This window comes from Hyaena hyaena, unplaced genomic scaffold (genome assembly GCF_003009895.1).
Source record: "Hyaena hyaena isolate Hyena2069 unplaced genomic scaffold, ASM300989v1 scaffold_409, whole genome shotgun sequence".
In the NCBI taxonomy this organism is placed as follows: domain Eukaryota; kingdom Metazoa; phylum Chordata; class Mammalia; order Carnivora; family Hyaenidae; genus Hyaena; species Hyaena hyaena.
The window spans coordinates 430,853-450,448 of record NW_024081046.1 but is presented as its reverse complement, the minus strand read 5'-3'; the positions used below and the strand labels follow the sequence as shown (position 1 = coordinate 450,448).

At 60.7% G+C, this 19,596-nt stretch overlaps 1 protein-coding gene across 1 annotated transcript in view; it reads right to left on the bottom strand.

Annotated features, from left to right (window-relative positions):
* Positions 1–19,596, bottom strand: part of JAKMIP3 (Janus kinase and microtubule interacting protein 3) — a 106,609-nt gene that overhangs the window by 86,486 nt on the left and 527 nt on the right. The gene's annotated exons all lie outside the window — the stretch shown is intronic.

Below are 19,596 nucleotides of genomic sequence, written 5' to 3'. Positions count from 1 at the left end.
GTGGGAATGTAAATGCTACAGCTGCTGGGCAGAACAGCAAAGACTCTCCTAAAAAATTAAAAATAGAATCACTGTGTGATCCAGGAATCCCATTACTGGGTATCTGCCCAAAAGAACTGAAAGCAAAGTCTCGAAGAAATATTTGCACCCCCATGTTCACAGCAGCGCTATTCACAAGAGCTAAAACGAGGAAGGGACCCAAGTGTCCGTTGGCAGATGAAGGGATAGGAGAGTGTGGTCCGTCCACACCATGGAGTGCTATTCGGCCTTGCAAAGGAAGGCCACTCTGACACCTGCTGCAGCCTGCATGGACGCTGAGGACGGTGCTGGGTGAGGTCACACAGACACACAAACCGTGTGATTCCACCTACATGACATTCTTAGGTCAAGGTCACAGAGACAGAAGGCAGCCGTTTGGGCGCCAAGGGCAGGTGACGGGAAGGCGCAATTCTGCCTTCAACCCAGACTCGGAAGGACACCAAGGCTGAGCGTCCAGGATGGGACGGCCATGCCCGACAGCGCCGAGGAGCCGCACGGGGAGGGCGCGCTGGGGGCATCGCGTGACCTCCGGGGCACCTCCGTTTCCTGTCTGCGGAAGGCTCCCAGCCAACGGCCCCAACCCCCGTCCCCAGAGGCCCCTGGGTTCCACTTCCTTCCCTGGCTGGTGCCCGAGGTCTCCAGACTTGGCTGTGCCCCAGGCCGCTCGGCCGCTCCGGGCCCGAGACGCACACCTTCTCCGCTGGCCGCACCTCTCCCAGCACCTCTCAAGGGCCTCCCGGGACCAGCCCATCCAGGGTTACTCTGTCCCTTCCCCAGAGTCCTCCCTCCCTCCCTCCCATTCAGGGCGGGACCCCACCCACACCGGGTGTCTAAGTAGGAGCCGGACCATGGTCCCCACGTCCCTCTTCCCTGCCCTCCAGTCCACCGACCCCACCCCCCGCCAGGACCGCTCCCCCGGGGCGACGCCGCAGCCCCCACCCAGGCTCACCCTCGGTACCCGGCCCGAGGCCCCCCTGACCCCGACTCCTGGTCATACCCGGGCGCGGCTCTTCAAGCGCGTCGCGTCTTCCTGTGAGTTTTGCTTCTTGTGCTCTGAAAAGTGGCAGACGTGGGATCGTGCTTTACGTGTCCCGCGTTCTCTGTGTTCGCTGAACACCGGGTCCTTGGTGGTTCCGCACACGGGTGCTCGTAGGTGCCGCCATTCTCACCGTGCTCCCGGCAGCATCGAACCATGTCACATGTCCCCACCGCCCTGCCGACGCCACAGCCAACAGCCCCGTGCGCGTCCGGGCCACGTCCGTCAGATGTCCCAGGGCGGGTCCCTGGCACGGCGTGCGGGCGCGAGGGCGGCCAGAGCCCAGGAAACGCCTGCCTCCCCACCTCTCAGCCAGCATGATGCCAGTGGTGTGCTGGCCGAGGGGGGGTTCCTGCCGCCCCCAGCCTGACCCTGACCCTGACCCCTGACAAGGGGCTCGTCTTTGCTGTGTGGGCTGCTGGCCACGTTTGTGCCTCCGTGACCCTGTGACCCTCTGTCCCTCCTTCACCTCCGTCTCGTCCGCTGGTTGTCCTTCACTGCTGCTGCGCGGGAGGCCAGGGTCCCGTCTGGAGATTAGTCCCTTGCTGGCAAAGTCCTGGCTCGTCTTGTTCAGTGTTGTGTGTCTTCATCTGCTGATACTTTACACTCAACCCTTCTGCCCACTGTTTCCGCTACTTTGTGATGATTCTGTTTCTCACCTAAGAAGTGCTTCCCTGAAGCACTGAGGTCCCCCGAGGTCCCCCAACGCCAGGCATCCCTGAGGCTCCCCCAGTGCCAGGCGTCCCCAGAGGTCTTTCCTCCAACACCAGGCATCCCCCAGGGCACCCTCAACGCCAGGCATCCCCCGGGGCCCTCCCAACACCAAGCGTCCCCTGGGGCCCTCCCAACACCAGGCATCCCCTGAGGTTCCTGAACACCAGGCATCCCCCGAGGTCCCCCAATGTCAGGTGTCCCCCAGGGGCCCCCCAACGCCAGGCGTCCCCCGGGACCCTCCCCCAACACCAGGCATCCCCCGGGGCTCCCCAATGCCAGGTGTCCCCGAGGCCCCCCCAGTGTCATTCCATCTCCTCGTCAGCAGGCGGTCTTCTCACGAGGAGAACCTATGTCCTCCTCACTGGAGACTCCCCCCCCACCGCCGCCCTGGCCTCAGGTGCCCCCTGATCTTACGGGGCCCCAAGCCCCCTGCTCCGATGTGCTGGCTCCCTTGTCAGTCTGCACGAGTCCCGCACTGTTCATTATATAATTTTGTCAGAAGGCTTGGTGTCTGATAGGGTTCATCTCCTTTGCCTTGTTATTTTCCCTTTCTTTTTTTTGACACTATTTTATTATTTTTTAAAGTAGGCTCCATGCCCAACGTGGGGCTCGAACTCACAATCCCGGGATGAAGAGTAAAATGCTCTACCGACTGAGCCAGCTGGGTGCCCCGCCCTGTTGTTCTTCAAACTTGGCCATTTTTTTTGGCTATTTATTCTTCTTTGCCAAATTGTCCAGAGGAACGGAAACCCCGTGTGGACTCTGATTGGAATTACACTGAACTTACAGATCAAGTGGGAGGTCTCTTTGACATTGTGTCTTCTTCATACGAAAGATATAATTCGCCATTAAGTCTCTCACTGGAGGGGCATCATTTTCCCCAAAAGGTTTTGCACGGCTCTTGATCTACGTACCCCTGGTGCCTAATATTTGTGCCGCTATCACACCAGGTAGGGTGGGAGTCACCACCTCCTTTCTTCCCTGTAACTCAGAAAGTTGCTCTAGAGGAACCTTATTGATTTTTTTTAAGATTTTATTTTTAAGTGCTCTCTACACCCAACGTGGGGCTGGAACTCAAACCCTGAGATCAAGAGCCGCACGGGCCACCGACGGAGCCAGCCGGGCGCCCCCACTATTGATTTTTTTTTTTTAACATTGAGCTTGTGCGGGCAACGTCCTGCAACCTCTTCCCAGCTCGGATAGTTCATTCGTTCCTTCATTTCCAATCTTTACACTTTCAACCTGCGTTCCCTCTGCTCTCGTGCCGGGACGCCAGTGCACATCAGGGAGAAGCACCATTAGCATCTTTCTCTCGTCTCATCTCCAAGGTGCTCCTGGCGTCCCAGCGCCAGGCTGGGGGGTTCTGTCCCTCAGGTGAAGGGACGTGCCTACAGTCCAAATCCGCCAAGTGCGCGTTTTACACGTTGTGGGGGCTGCTGGGATTTATGAAAAGGCTTCTGCGTCTGTTAGAGGGACCGCATCATCCTCTCCCTGCCCCAGGGCCGGCCATGTGTCCCCCGCCCCGCCCCGGGGTCACCTGCCGGGACCCCGCTTACTTTCGCTCCCATTATTTCAAGCCCTGAACCTGGCGGAGGCGCAGACTTGGCCCTTGAAAGTCTCCCTGAGATGCTTCCACCCAGACTGAGTGGAGACAGACACCCGGGACTGGTGGGCATTCGGAGCCCCTTGGGAGGGGCGGGCTTTCGAGGGTCCGAGCACCCGGCCAGGTGTTCATCTCATCTTCCTGCCCCCGTGCGGGCGGGGCGTGACCGTGCGGGCTCGGGCAGGAACAAACCCGTCGGCCCAGCCGCCAGCTGCAGACTCCGGCTCACAGCTCCAGGTGCCCACGCGGCCTCCTGACCCCGATGGGTGTCTCTCTCCCTCCCTCCCCGGGAAAATGAGCTGGAGAAGCTCCGGCCCCTCCACGCACTGCGAGCTGGGAAGGTCTCCCAGGCTGTGCTCAACGGCCATCTTGCCAGCGATTCCTCGACACAAAAAGCTTTTAACAAAATGTCAACTTCCCAACACCCCCCCGGTTCTTGAAGCCGGAACCCCTGGGGGCGAGCGCAGCCAGGAGAGCGGATGGGCAGCGGTGGACCCCGGGACCCAGCTCGGCCTGTGCAGCGGGCGCCGCACGCGCTCTCCGAGGAGCACACAGCTGCGGGCCAGACGTCCTGAGGGACTGTCCTCCAGGCCCCGAGCACAGGGCAGCGCGGAGCCACTGGCGGGGCCAGGGCCCACTGGTCCTCCCGCTGAGCAGGACAGCGCGGCGGCCGCAGGCACCGCGTAACACGCAGCCTTTACTCCAAGATAGACGACCTGGTATGTTACAGTCCCTCCTGATGAGGACGAGCGAGCGACTCCACCTCCGTCCTCAACACGGCGGCCTCACTCCGAGCAAGGGGGCTCCTGGCAAATCTCAGCTCCCACTGAAGACCCCAGACGGAGCCCCCACGGCCACAGGACTGACGGCTCCTGGTGGGAGCAGCGTGGAGACTGGAAGGGGCCTCACTGCGGGACCCTCCCTAGGAACATGGCAGCTGGCCCCCAGCACAGAGCCTTCCGGAGGAAAGCCCCCACCTGCAGCTGGGCCGCAGGACGGCCGGGGTCCCACCACGTGAGCGCCCCTGGGCCCCTCCCGCCCACCAGCGCGTAGGGAGCCTGGGGACTTGCACGGAGCACAGGACACAGAGGGCCACCAGGCCCGGAGCCACGGAGCTGGAGGGCGTGGCGGGCGAGATCCAAGCCGAACCTTCTGTTTTCAATAGTCTTTCCACCAAGATCAGGGGCCGTGGACCCCCACCCACTTCACAAAAGTGACGCATCTTTCCACTCACACAGCCGTATGGGAGCGCGTGCGGCACGGACACACAACGCCAACGTGAGCAGGGCACGTCCGTCCCCAAGGTGTGGCAGCAAGACCGGGCGCCCTGGGGAAGGGGGCTCGCCTGCGCCCGCCCCACCTCCTGCGGGGGAGGGGCCGCTCCCACCCCACCCGCTCTCCTGGGACAGCACCCACCTGCGACCGGGACCTGCGCGCTGGCTGCTTCTAGCGCCCCGGGAGCCCCGCCCCCCACCTCCGCAGCCCCCACCCACAAGGGCACACTCACCAGCACCACAGCGGCCCCCGAGTCACCGGGCCGGCCCTGGTCACCGATGGGAGCGCCCCAGTGTGCAGGGCCAGCTGTGCGTTCAGCCCGCAGCCGCGGGGAAGAATGCCCGCATTCATGCCGGGGGCGCCGCGGGCCGCCGTCCCTGCCTCCCTTTCACGAGGGTCAAAAACACAGGACACAGCTGCCCTTGTCCCGGCCCGCAGGCCCCTCAGGCCCGCTGAGGAGGAGCGTGAGGGGACAGCTGACCGCCAGCTCGCCGCGCGGCGCCGGGTGCCTGTGCCCTCGGCCCCTCGGCCCTGACGGGACCCAGCACCGCGGTGACCGGCTGCGAGGCTGTCCTGCCCACGTCCTTCTGTGCCCCCTCCTCCAGCGCGGCTGCGGCGGGACCCCACCCGGGGTGCTCGCGCCAGTGACCAGTGGCCGACACAGCCCTCGAGTGGGGCTTCCCTCTACCCCCACCCCCTGCCGCTCCCAGCCCCTCCTATTCCCGGGGGCCCTTCCTAAAACCCCCGCCCCACACACAGGCCATCTTCTCGGGGAAGAAGCACTCGACTCGGTGACTCGGCTGAGGAAGGTCCTGCCCATGGTGGCTGCAGAGAGCTGCCTAGGGGGTCTGTCACCTGGGAGGGTCTGGCCCCAGGGAGGGTCTGTCACCCGGGAGGGTCTGTCACCTGGGAGGGTCTGGCCCCAGGGAGGGTCTGTCACCTGGGAGGGTCTGGCCCCAGGGAGGGTTTGAAGCTGGGGGGCCCCTGCTGCTGGGGAAGGGCTGAGGACAGGGCGTGGCCGCTTTCAGGCTGGAGCAGGATGAGGGTGGGTAGAAGGTGGGAGCATCAGGGTCACTCTGTCCAGGGGTCAACGTGGCTGTCACACGGTGCAGCTGGCGGGTGGCCGACTTGTGTCAACGGCATGGTGGCCTTGCACAGAGCGATGCCAGCTGGACCTGCCCCGCCATCAGCCTCAGGCGGGGAGACCCTGGGGCAGCGGGGGAGGAGCCCTGTCCCCTGTGTCCTCTGAGCTCGGGGTCTGGGAACCAGCTGCAAACACTGTGCGGCCTTCGCGGGCCTCTGGTGCCCACGTGAGGGCCTGGGCGGGGGAGACGGGCGTCCTGGAGACGTCCTGGGCCTGGAGAGGCCGTGTCCCCACCCCCACAGCAGCCTGTGTCCCCTGAGGGAACTAAACACCCCGCGGAGGCGCCCAGGATCAGGCTTCCAGCTTGCACACGCCTGCGAGGTGCGGGCACCACAGGGTGTGTCCGCGGCGAAGCCCTGGGGGCCGCCGGGCGTCCTCTCTGCTGGGCCGAGGGCCCCCGAGACCCCCCAGAGCAGCTCAGGGAGAGCACTGCTGGCAGGACAGTTTGGGGACGGATCTGCGGCTTTTTAAAGGGAGCCCCTTTGTTCTTCAAGTGTCCACGGCTCTGCCTCTCCCGGGGACGGGGACGGGGTGTCCGCACGTGCACAGGAGCAGAGCGGGACGGGCGCCCGTGAACCAGCTCCTCCCGAAGCGCCACGGACGCCGGACGCGGAGGGGCCCCTCTCCAGGCGGTGAGGCCTGCTGCTCGGGGGAGGGGGTCTCCCAGGGGCCGTCAGGCGTCCAGACGTTTGTGTTTCAGAGGCTTTCTCTGCGACCAGCGGAGAGGGGGACATGTCCACAGGGTGAGGAGGAAACCAGGTGCACAGGGCAGGCAGGGGTGTGCAGGCGTGTCCTGCAGGCGCCTCGGCCCTCAGCGGGCCTCACAGCCCCAGGCGGGCAGCACCCCCGCCTCTCAGACCGAAGCCCGGGCTCCAGAGGTGAGTGCACTCCCACTTGCCCGAGGGGGCCTCCGATTTCCAGCTCTCGAGCCAGACTTGCGGATGCCAGGCCCTGGGTGAGCACCTGCAAGGTGGCCCGGGCGCGGGCAAGGGCGGCCCCAGCAGCACAGGCTCGTGTCATGTGCAGGTGGCACTGGGGGGACAGGGCACCGCGATCCCGCCAGCAGCTGCCTCAACGAGAGGGGGGAATGCCAGAGGGCCGGGACCCCCATGGGGAGAAGGCCAATTACTGGGTCCCTCCAGCCCAGGGGTCTGAGGACACGGCAGGCTGCCCCCCCCGCTGGAGGGAGTAAGGCAGCTGCTCATTAGCCTCCTGCTGACCAGCTTCCAAGTTCAGACAGAATTTAAGATGGAAAAGAATCAGGGAGCGAGAGGGAGCAGTGATTCAAGCCGTGGCGCCTGGCGTTCGTGCCGCTCCAGGAAGGGGCGCGGCGCCGGGGCTCAGGCCCCATGAGCTGCTTTGCAGGCACCTGCCTCCCCACCCCCCTGCTTCCTGTCTTCCTCCCTAATTTGATCTCACCATGGCCCAAAGGCTTTTTGGCAAGGCCCGCTTTGCTTTAATTTCCTCCCAAATGTCGGCGAAAAAGAGATGTTAAATTATAATTGATTCACGACATTCCTCAAACCAATTACTCTGAGTTGTTGTTCTCAAGACGAATCACTGACACAGGCCGGTGGCCCAAGTACACGGCCGTGTCCACTGCACACAGCACTTTCGTCGTTGATAAATCACCCCCACTCTCCACCGGAGAAGGAATCTGCAGTCAACCCCCCAGCACCAGAAGTGCAGGCAGGAGACCGGCCACCCAGACCCGGGCGGTCCCGCTGAGCCCGCCCCAGGAGCCCCCCACCCCTGACACAGCCTCCGTACGTGACTGTCCAGGGGAGCGCAGGACCCTCCCCACCGACCCCTCCGCTGTAGGAGGAAGCCTCAGGACCGGGCCCTGCAAGCAGATGCACCTGCCCACCCCCGCAACGACGGCCTCTGGGTGCCCTTTGTGATGCACCTTTCTCCATTCTGCTCCTGACTTCAGCTCACTGACTACACCTCAGCCTGGGACCCAGCGATGACCCTGCTTTGGTCTATATTACCGGCCAAGCCTCCTCTCCCCGACTCCTGACCTAACTTGGGGATCAGATTTGCAGGGACTGGCCCATTTTGGGGGCTGCCCAGTGGTGGCTCTGGTCTAGAGTCCCACCCGCCCCACACCTGCCCCACACCCCACCTGTCCCACACCTGCCCCGCACACCACCTGCCCCACACCCCACCTGCCCCGCACCCCGCCTGCCCCGCACCCCGCCTGCCCCGCAGCCCACCTGCCCCGCAGCCCACATGCCCCGCACCCCGCCTGCCCCGCACCCCACCTGCCCCACAGCCCACCTGCCCCACAGCCCACATGCCCCGCACCCCGCCTGCCCCGCACCCCGCCTGCCCCGCACCCCGCCTGCTCCGTACCCCACCTGCCCCACAGCCCACCTGCCCCGCACCTGCCCCACAGCCCACCTGCCCCGCACCTGCCCCACACACCACCTGTCCCACACCCCACCTGCCCCGCACCCCACCTGCCCCGCACCCCGCCTGCCCCGCACCCCGCCTGCCCCGCACCTGCCCTCCCCAATCAGCACAACCACTCATTTGCTCCCGCATCTGCCAACACTCCTAACCTCGGGCAGGGCTTTGGTGTGGGCTCTTGCAAGTGAGTGATTCAAGAAATGTTAATCCAGAAGTTATTTGCTCTGCTTGTCCACAGAGGGAGCTACGTGGTGGCTGTCACACACGCACACCACCATTTCTAAAACTCCAGGGAACTGAAGTTGTTGGGAGGGGGAGAAGGGGGGCCGGGCCTTTCCCGGGCGCGTCCCTTACACTAACTGGACCCCCAGTCTGCTCATCTCTCCAGGCCACCGCTGACACTGCCCACAGGCACTGGGATTAGAAATCGTTTCATGATGCGAAATCCTCCTTCCACATCCTCCTCCACGTTCACAGAGGGAAGCTCCCTAGTCCCCCCCTTGGTCATTCCAAAAGTGAACTTGAAACCACAACAATATGACCTTGAACTCAGTCTTGCTTTAAGTGGCTTTTTGCTCGAGGATCCACCTGGACAGAAGCCAGACCCTCCTCCATTCTCCGTGGGGATGAAGGACTTCCAGAACTCTCTCCTGGGGGCGGGGGGGGCTAGGTTAGGTCAGAACTAACTCGCCTTCCTCCTAATACAGCAGAATGCTGAGAGGACAAATCCCAGCCCCCCCGCCCCCCCGCCAAATGACAGAGGACCCATCGCCGAAGATGCCAAAGAAGGTGGAGAAGCTGGAGAGCACTGGGCCCTGCTCCTCAGCCTCTCGCGGTGACGGGGGCGGGGGGGCGCCGCCCCGAGGCCTGCTCCAGTGGGGGCTTCGCTGGCCGCCCCCCCCACAGTGGGCCCTTGGGAGAGATGCGAGAACACGCACCCGCGCGGCACCCCGACTCCAAGGGGCTGTGGAGAAGACGGCCACGGTCACAGCAGTGCGCCCCCCACCGAGCAGTGGTGACCACAGACGGTCCTGGCACAGCAGACGGCCCGGGCGGCGTCCAGGGCTCCGGGTGGCGCTGGGTCTGATACGGGCGCCCCCAGCTGCCTCCCAGGGGCAGACGTGACCCTCCCTAGAGAAGGGCACATTCGTCCAAGGTCTCAGAGAAACTCCACGAGCGAGTGTTTGAGGACAGTGACGATCACGCAGCGAAGAGCCAGGGAACCGGGAAGCAATCGAATGAGCAAGGACCAGGTTTAACAAGGCGGGGGAGCCCCGTACAACCTTCAGGCACTGGATTTAACCAACACGGTCACAAAAGAACAAATCTTCCTGCTTTTTAAATAGACTGTATTTTTTTTTTTAGAGCAGATTTAGATTCGCAGCAAAACTGAGCAAATAGCAGAACTCCCGTACACGCCCGCACAGAATCCTCCCAGTTTATTTAAGGAAATAAGTTACAAGCTTGAAAATAACTTCAGGGGGTAGAAAACTGTAAGAAGTGATATGCCAACGCTGAATGAAAAGAGAGAACTTTGTCAAAGCAAAATAATCACTGAAATCAGACACCTGGTGGTCACCTCTGCTGGCAGGTTGGGCAGCAAGACTGGTGAATAGGAGATAATTGGGAAGAAATTACCTAGAATTGGGCACGAGGCAAAAAACAGGACGCACCGAGGAAGGGTATCGAGACAGAGTGAGACGCTCTCTCAGAACGACAAATGAGGGGGGAAACTTAGAAGCAGACTTCGAAGGGGCAGTGAACAAGAATTCTCAGGAATCGATGACAGAAAACGTCAGGATGCAAAATAAGCCAAAATCTGGACATGTCATAATGAAACGTGAGGGGAAAAACAGCAAAGACGAAGAATAATTAGAACAATCTGCCCAAGGAGCGGGGCTCGCGGTCGAAGGCAGGGCAGTGACCTTCCCGGCAGAGCGACGGGAGCCACAGGACGACGGGGTGACGCACTCACCGCGCTCTAATGATCCCTGCCGAGCAAGAACTCTGCCCCCAGCGGAAGTATTTTCACCGCATCCTTGAAAGAAAGAACTTTTCAGACAGAAAAGGGGAAATAAGGAATCTCTGCGGGGCGTGCCTCGGGCAGGAGCGTGGCTCCAACAGACAGAGGCCAGAGGAAACGGAAAACAACAAAAGTGCTAAACATGTGAGAAAATCTAAAATCGGTGACTGCAAAAAACTAGCCATTTCTCGTGGTGGTATGAGATAAACAAGATAGAAATAAAAGTCCAACAACAAAAACATAGTATTTCAAAAGAGGATGAGCTCAGGCAAAACTCTGCAAGTTCCTCTTTCTTCTCCGGGGAGAGTTGGATCAGCTTTACCCTCAGTACGTTGATTTTTGCCACCACTTCTTACGATAATCGTGAAAACAGAAAACACAACATGCGATATTTAGAGAGAAAGGGGAAATGCTTCAGCCAGTGCAAAACGAGGCAAGAAGGGAGGAAAAGAGGGGCAGCAAATAGAAAAACACAAAATAAAACCGAGTTCAACCCCAGATGCACCCGCAGAGCCAACAGGCGGAGGCGGAACGGCAGGACCATGTCACGATGCCGCCCCCCCATTTCCTCTCGACACGGGAATGGAACGGTCAGCACAGCAGAGCACAGAAAACATTAAAACCGTTTTCCACGCAACAAGGTGACCAGCGCTGCCCTCCCGTCCCCTGACTGCTCTGTGAGCGAACCGCCCGATGCTCCCTGGCTGAGAACAGGTGTTTATTTTCTCGGGGGCAGGGGGGTCGGGAATCAGCGGGGAGCTTGGCCACCAGGCTCCCTGCCGCCCCCCACGCTGTCAGGTGCAGCTGGGGGGCTGGGCTCCCCTCCAGGAGGGGGGTCCGCACGGGCAGGGGTGGTGGAGCTCAGGTGTCCCACGCGGTGGCTGTGTCCCCAGAGCGCACAGCCCAGCCGCGGTCTCCCCAGGGGTCTCTGGGAGGCTTCCTTCCAGCCACCCGGGCCCTGGGGCGTCAGCACTGAGAGGAGGGAGGCGGGCCCCACTGGGACAGCAGGGACAGCACAGGCAGCAGGCGGTGAGGGCCTGGGGTCTGCTCCTCAGCCCAGAGAGCCCGGGGGTCACTAACAAGTGCCGCCCCTCGAAAAGAGGGTCCCTGCTTCAAGTGGGGGCTTGGCCAGACGAGCCGATCTGGTCGGGGGGAGTGCTCTGCAATCAGTCATGGGGCACAGGGGGAAGGAAAGAAACAGATCAGTCACAACCCGCGGAGCCCGCGGAGGGGACCTGGCGGCCTGCAGCCCATCACGGAGTCCGGCTGCCCTTCGGCCTGGAAATCCCTCCTGTAATAATCGAGTCAAAGATACGCTGGAAAACACACAAAGCCATTTCAGGGTAGAGCCATTTCTGGTAGAGACGGTGGAACTGCCCCCCAGGGGGTGACCCGCACCGCAGGGAGGGAGGGGGGACGGCTCTGAGTGACCAGAGGGGACCAGACGCGGTGCTGCCTGAGAAGAAGCGAGCGGCGAGTCGCCTAAGGCAGGAGAGAACATACGGAAAGGCTACGCACTTGCTGCGCTTATTTTTAAAGGGAAACTTTAACTAAAAAATGGCTCTGGAAACATCACCACAAGAGGAGGGAGGGGGAGGGGGGCTTGGGAAACAGGATGACGCGGGCCCCTCGGACACTCTCTCCCACGCGGGGCTGAGCCGAGAAATGAAGGAAAACAAAGCAATTCCTGAGAAGCAGGAAGTAATGTAAACCCGTGAACCAGTGCCTTCCATCTCGGAGACAAAAATGTGAAGAAACTGTCTTTTTCACCAACCGCACGGCTGCTGCGACCGGGAAGCCACCCTGGGTGCACAGAGCTGAATAAAACAAGGGGTCACATGAACGTCACTCGGAGCCACACGTTTCGGCCTAAGAAAAAAGAGAAACGTAAAACCAGAGAAACAACCGTCTTGTAGTCTCAGATTTGAATTGAAAATATCAGAATAGGGGCACCTGGGGGACTGAGCCAGTTAAGTGTCCAACTCTTGATCTCGGCTCAGGTCGTGATCTCACGGTTTGTGAGTTCGAGCCCCACGTCAGGCTCTGCAGTGACAGCACAGAGCCTGTTCGGGGTTCTCTCTCTCCCTCTCTCCCTGCCCCTCCCATGCTCATACTTGCTCACTCTCCCTCTCTCAAAATAAACAAATAAACTTAAAAAAATAAAAGGAAAAGGAAAAATAAAGAAATAAAAGATCAGAAAACAACGATCATTTCTCTTAGATTTTTCTTCCAGGTTTGTCCTCAGAAAATCTGGGAGATCGTGACCAACTCTACAGCCATGGGCCCCCAACCCTGGGCCCTGGGGGCTTTCCCACTAAAAAGACCCTGGGCCTGAGGGACGCGGCACGTGCCGGGCTTGCTGGGGACGTGGGCACGGCGGGCACTCAGGTCAGAGCATGAGGCAGCGACTGCGCTGGGCTCCGTTCGGCAGGACATAGGCGAGAACATGGGACCCTGGGCTGGGGGCAGGGGGTGCAGGGGGCACGGGTCCTGACGAGACCCAGGGAACAAAACCACAAAGGAAGAAAGGGATACATTAGACTTTATCGAAATGTAAAACTTCCCACGAGCGGGAAGAAGCAAGTCACGACGTGAAGGACACATTCACCGCACGACCCGCCCCGAGCTGGTGCCTGCGGTTCTGCACGATGAGCCGATGAGAAGGGTGAGATGTGAACCCGCTTCCCAGGGGACGGCCGACAGCCGACAAACACGGGGACACCCCGCTGCGCCGGTCTTGAGGGAAACGGAAACTGAAGCCACCAGGAGCCAGGGCCGCGCGCTTGCCAGCGGGGCTGAGACTCGCAAGATCAGACGACAGATGTGGCCCGGACGGGGGCACGTGGAACGGTCACACCGAATGAGTGGCCGCTTCGGGGAACATTCTGGCAGCAGCTCAGAAAGCAATCCGTCCGCCTCCCCGGTGACGCCCGGAGCCCATCGCAGGAATTGCCTCGCGAGGATGTCGAGTGAGATCCACAAAAAGGCGTACGGAAAAAATGCCCATCATAGAAGGTCCTATTGGCTGTGCTGTGGGAATGAATTGCCCGAAATGTCCTCCCTAAACTACACAAATAATTCACAGCATCAAACATTCTTCGCAGAGCCGCGTGCTTGGCATTTCGTGAACATGGAGGTTCACGGCCAGTAAAGAGAGAGAAGCCAGCAGATCCCAGCGCCACCGACCCTCACGCTGGCACCTGGCTGGGGAATCGGGATGATGCAGCTCAAGGGGTCGGGGATGCAGGTAGGGAGGGGGGTAGGAGAGCCGCCCTCCAGGTGCATCCACATACAGGCACCATGGGCTCCCAGGCCCTGCACCTGACCCGAGCCTGACCCCGCCCAGAGCCTGACTCTGACCCCAGCATGACAGCCTGACCCCGACCTGACCCTGAGCAGGGCGTGGCCCAAGTGAGCGAGAGAAAGCAGCGAGCTCTTGAAAGTGATGAACTCACTGAACAGAGGCCGGCGTGGCCGGGGGCCACACACGGTCTACAAGGTCAGCCTTCCGAACACAGAGCTTCTGGGGAGAAAAATGGCAAAAAGAGAAACTCTTAATTCAAGCAGAGAAGGAGAAAAGAAGAAAAAAGGAGACACGTAGGGTCTTCCAGACCAAGACCCCTCCTCAAAACAGCCCCCTGAAGTGTGCAGACGGAAAGGGGGCTGTTAAATTAGGGATCCTGTAAAATCCCCCAAACGCCCAATGCTATAAACACAGATGCCAGTCAAGTCCGCAGACACCCAGTGCAGAAAATCAGGAACAAAATTTCACACAAGAGTCGATGCAAAGTCTGTCATTTAAAAGCAGCCACAGGGGCGCCTGGGTGGCTTAGTCAGTTGAGCGTCCGACTTTCGCTTAGGTCAGGATCTCGCGGTTCGTGAGTTCAAGCCCCGCGTCGGGCTCTGTGCTGACTGCCAGCTCAGAGCCTGGAGCCTGTTTTGGTCTGTGACTCCCTCTCTCTCTGACCCCCCTCTGCTCATGCTGTCTCTCTCTCTCTCCTAGAAATAAATAAAACATTTAAAAAATTTAAAAAATTAAAAAAATAATAAAAGCAGTCACAAAGCAGAAGAAACCTGTAAACCCACACAGAATTAAGCCCAGGGGCACGGAGAGCCGCCCTGAGTCAGAAATTCAAACACTAAAATGGATCAGAAACGGGGATAAGTGAAAAGTTGGTTGAATGCAGAAAAAAAAATAGAAGAAAGACCCAAGGTGTCTCAGCAGCGAGCACTGAGGCCTGCGGGGGCAGGGATGCGGGGGACACGAGGGGGGGGGGGCGGGTCGTGCTCCTGGGCCGGGTTCTGCTCCAGGACGAGGGAGAGAGCAGCGCCGAGGGCCTCCTGTCCGGAGCTGCGATGCGGGGAGACCTTCCTCGCGCAGAAAGCGGCCTGATCTGCACACCCCAAGGGGCCCAGGGGGGATCCCTGAGGTGCACCCAGCAAGACGTTTGGATTTCAAAACGAAAGGTGAAGTCCTCACAGCCTGCAGGCAAACAGATCAGCTCCCTCCCAGAGTCAAAAGAAGGAGACTTTTAAACCAACACGGAAGCAAGGAGGCAATGGAGAAACATTAAGAAAAAAAATCGACCAAAGGAACCGTGAAGGAAGGATTTCAGACCCAGCCAAGTCTGGAGCCCGGTGCTTCCAGAAAGTCAGAAAGCGCTGGAGAAGGATGACTTAGGCAGAATCTCACAGAACAGGCGAGACGGGGCGAAGGAGCCAGGAGCTGGACCGACGGCGCTCCCCGGCCGCCGCTGGAGCCGGCTGGTGCCCGCGCGGCCCGGTCACTGCGGGTCGCTGACCCGGCGATGAAAGGTCGTCCGCGTGTCCGCACTTAAATGAAAGCCATTGAGAAGGCGCACTTTTCCCGACAGGCACATTCCAACCAGCAGTGTGAGCCGAGGCGGGAGCCCCGGGGCCCGGAGGCAAGCGGCACAGGGACAACTGTCAGGCACGCTAGCGGGGGAGCGTCTCCCCCCCCCCCGGGACCGCCCGGCCGCCGTGGAGAAAGCCGGTTCCCGGGACACCCCGGCCGGCCTCACCACGGGCGCCCGCCTCACCGCATAGCCGCTTCCACTCATGAGAAAAACTCCGATTCTGAGTTCAGCTTTGCAGGGTGACGAAGTCCTGGAGGTGGATGGTGGCGGCCCCTACAGAAATGTGAATGTGTTTGATGCCCCTGAGTGCACACTTAAACGGGGCTAAAATGGTCAATTTTATGTGATGTGTATTTTACCACAATTGATAAAAACAAAACAGAACAGGGGCGCCTGGGTGGCTCATCCGACTTCGGCTCAGGCCATGATCTCACGGTTCGTGGGTTTGAGCTCCGCGTCGGGCTCTGTGCTGACAGCTCGGAGCCTGTTTCAGATCCTGTGTCTCCCTCTCTCTCTCTCTGCCACTCCCCCGCTCATGCGCTGTCTCTCTCTCTCTCTCAAAACTGAATAAACATTAAGAAAACAACAACATCGAGGCAGAACAAACCCCCAAAGCTGACCTCCGTCCCCGCACATGTTGGTCTCTCAGCCCTGGGCGTCCAGCCGCTCGAGTAGCCCAGCCTCAGAGAAAGTGTCCCCAGCCACCGCGTCCTGCCCAGCCTGCTCGTGAACCGCGGGTCCCCTCCGTGCCCTCACTGGCTTCCGCCAGGCCCCAGGGCTGGCCTGCTCCTCCCCTGGGACGGCTGTTTCCTGAGCAGCAGGGAGGCCAGGTCACGGGCTCTGGAGGACTGGGAAACACCTCGGTGGCTTTGGTCATAGCAGAAACTGAATATGCGTTTTCACAGTGGCTTAAGGCACGTCTGGCTGGCTGCTGACCACGCCCGGAGGGCAGAGACCACGTCTGTCCTTGCTCACCAACCCCCCGCAAACGAGGGCCACAGTGCCTGGCCCAGGCGAGGTGACTGATTAGTGCTCTGTGGTCAGGGAAGTCTGGTGGCCTCAGGCCATCAGGCGGGGCCAGGAGGGGACAATGCTGAGGGAGGGGTCCTGGGGGTCCCAGGCACGGTATCGAGGCTGCAGCTTTGTCTTGCGAGCGGGGCCTCCGCGGTCCAGCCCTCTCCCCAGAGGTGCGGTCACGCTGAGGTCACATGGGGAAGGGCAGCGCAGGAGGGAAGGTCCTGCGTCTCATCTCACGGGGAAAAAGATTCAGCTTGACGTTGCCTCCTGGCTTCCTTCCCTCCCGTTCTCCTTTCTGCCTCCAGGATCTCAGCCCAGATGCGAAGGGCACGCAGTCCGGAGGGCCGCCCAGGGCAGGTGGAGGGAGGCCCCCGGGAGCCGGGCTGGCCGCAGGGAGAGCCCCGCCCCAGCCCCCCTCTCCCTCCCCAGGCCAGTCAAAAACATTGTGCCTTCTGGGGCGTCTGAGGGGCTCAGGCGGCCGGGCACCCAGCTCTGGATTTTGGCTCAGGCCGTCCCAGGGTCGTGAGATCAAGTCCGGCTTCGAGCTCTGTGCTGAGCATGGAGTTTGCTTAAGGCTCTTTCTCCCTCTTGCTCTCTGCCCTCTCCCCCACTCATTCACTCTCAAAAAATAAATAAATAGATAAAAGAACATTCTGCCTATTCTGCCTTCTTCTGGCCTCACAGCCCGAGCCCCAGGCCTCAGAGTGGAAGGACCTGCGGCCTCCAGATGCTCCGGTAAAGACACGCTTTGGGGCCAAGAGAACCCCGCCCGGTTCTCCTTCTGGAACCATCTGTATCATCCCTGCACTTTCACACCAAGGAGCCCAACCCAGAAAAGCCTGGATTAGAAACTGCAGACCAGCAGACTCCCTGTTTATAATCCAACAGATTCCATACAAAGGACGTGTGTTAACACAGTACAGACTCGAAAACGATCCCAGAAGCCCGCGGCACATTGATCACCAGAGACACAAACGCAGCCACATTAAGAAATAAATGACCAGAAGCTTCCCAAGGAGGAAAGGCCGTTTACAGGAGCAGCAGCATGAGGCTGGAGAAGCCCGTTTTGTTAATTGTTTCCAACACTGAAATGACCAGTGTAAATTTCCGCTGCAGAGGAACCGTCAAACCAGGGAGAGAAGACAGGCTTGGCGTTCAACCACCGGGTCGTTAAAGGGAAGTTAAGCCTGGTGGCCCTCCCGGCTCGGCATCCTTCGTGCTTATGGATGCTGAGGGCCTGGGCAGAGCGCAGAGGGAGGGGACCTGGGGACCAGCCCAGGCTCAGCACGGAGGGGAGGGAAGAGAGCAAGACACACGCATCAGGACCCCAGGTCAGAGCCTCAGCAGGACCAGACCCGCCCTGGAAAGCACCGCGCTTACATAGCAAGCCCGGGACCTCTGCGGCCGGGCAGGTAGCGCGTGCCAGCCGCCCGCCCCTGTGCCCGCCACCCCGCCCTCCTGGTTTCGCCACCACCTCAGCGTCAGGCACGTTGAGTCAGGGTGGGCGCTGAGGGCGCCGCTGGAGGTGCACACGCGCCATGTCTTCACCCCAGCGGGCCGCCCCGCACCCCAGCGTCCAGAGAACACGTGGGTGTGTCTACTTAGAACTTCCTGCACAATCAGGGGAGAAAGCAAACGGTGGGCGCAGAAGCCCCAAGTGCTCGCGTGGTGCGATGGTGAAGACCTGGGCAGCGGGCTGGAGGCCGGGGGACGAGGCCCGCGGGGAGGGCCTCCCGTGGCTGGACTCGGGGGGCTGTCCCAGGGGAAGGGGCCCGGAGTGTGGGGCCAGCGGTCGCTGCGGTCGATGTGACGTTGGCCTGGAGGCGCCCTCCAGGGGCAGACAGCAGGGGAGTCAACCCTTCCCTGAGGTCAGCCGCAGCGGTGACCTTCAGCAGGAAGCCTGGCAGGGACAGCGGGAAGGGCGGCGGAGGGGCGTGCAGACCCCAGGGAGGGGCAGGGCTGAGCAGAGGACCCAGGTCTGGTGTGCAATCCCGGGCCCAGGGTGGGGGCCCTGAGGTACCAGGACCAAGAGGCACAGATCCTGACTGAGGACAAGACCCTTCCCCTCTCTGGGACTTGGGCTCCTCACTTCTAGATGATTCTTTGTGATGCTGTCATTTCGTCCTTCGCAGAGAAATCAGAACAGTGCCTGGCGTAGAGTAGCAGGTGAGGTTTTCTCCCTCACTATTTCCTCTTTTTTATAACAGTTTTTTATTGCTATGCCATCATTCACAGCCTCTTAGATCTTGTATCAGGAAAGCAAACTTCGCATACTGAGACCCTGGAACTTGGCCTTGATGCCACCGACTGCCCTGGGAAAGGCAGACCCTGTGCACTGGCTCCCGGGGCATCAGGCACGTGGATGAGGCTACTGCCAGTACTGAGAATAAATGCCACTCACATCTGCGTAAATATTTTCAATGCACATAAAGTTCGGAAACAATAAGCATGTACACTGATGTATCAGTCTGTCTGGAAATCCTGTTTGGAATTGAAGTCATAACTTCCATCAGCCCCCAGCTGAAAGGCACCATTATAACGTTCTTTCTTTCCAACCATATTCTTCTGGGGAGAAAGCAGGTGTGCCCGGGTGGGGACTGCTAAGTCCCTTCCCCATTAGTGTGGAGGGCCCCCTGGGCCAGTGGGTGGCACTGTCCTTACCACCACAGAGCACCCCCCACCCCCGCCCAGGCGGCCCCTGGAAGGGGCGTGTGGACCCTGCAAGTCCCCGTGGAACCTGGGGTCGATGGGGGAGGGGGGAGGGGGGAGGGGGCAGGGTTCTTGCCCCTGAAAGCCCATCAGTGTTGGGCTGGCCTATCCCAGAAACACTTCTAAAGGGGACATAATCCTCCTTAGTACCGAAGTTAACAAGAAGGCAAACAGGTCCATGTGCCATCAATGTGGGGGGGGGGGGGCACTGAAGACAGCGACAAAGCAAGTCAACTCAGGGGCACAGATCAGCTTCCAGAAAGGCAGGTCAGGGGCCAGGGGGGTCCCAAGTCCCTCCTTCTAATCCTAAATCCCAGCAGACACACCGCCTGATGCCTTCTCCCCTCCACCCACCCTAAGGCTGGGGAGCCCCCTGCACCCCCGGGGCGCCCACCAGCCCCCACCCCCTCGGTGGCACCCGAGGCGGAGGGGGTGCGTCTGACTTCCTGCTGCCCGGCCAGCGGCCACCCGGGTCCTCGGAAGTAACACTCATCCCCGCAGGAAGCCCAAACCCTCAGGTGCGGGGAGAAGGCGCTGCTGACCGTCCTGCTTCTCTGGGAGACAAGGTCAAAGCGACAGGCGGGAGGCGTTTTCTAGGAAGAGTGTGGAGCCCGAGCCCCCCCTCTGACCCCTGACCCCCGTCAAACGCTTCACTGCGGCTTCCACACGGTGAGCCTCCCTCCGCTGTGCCGCCACCCCGGAAACAGGAACAAGTGAAATCACTAGACACCGGGGGGGGGGGGGGGC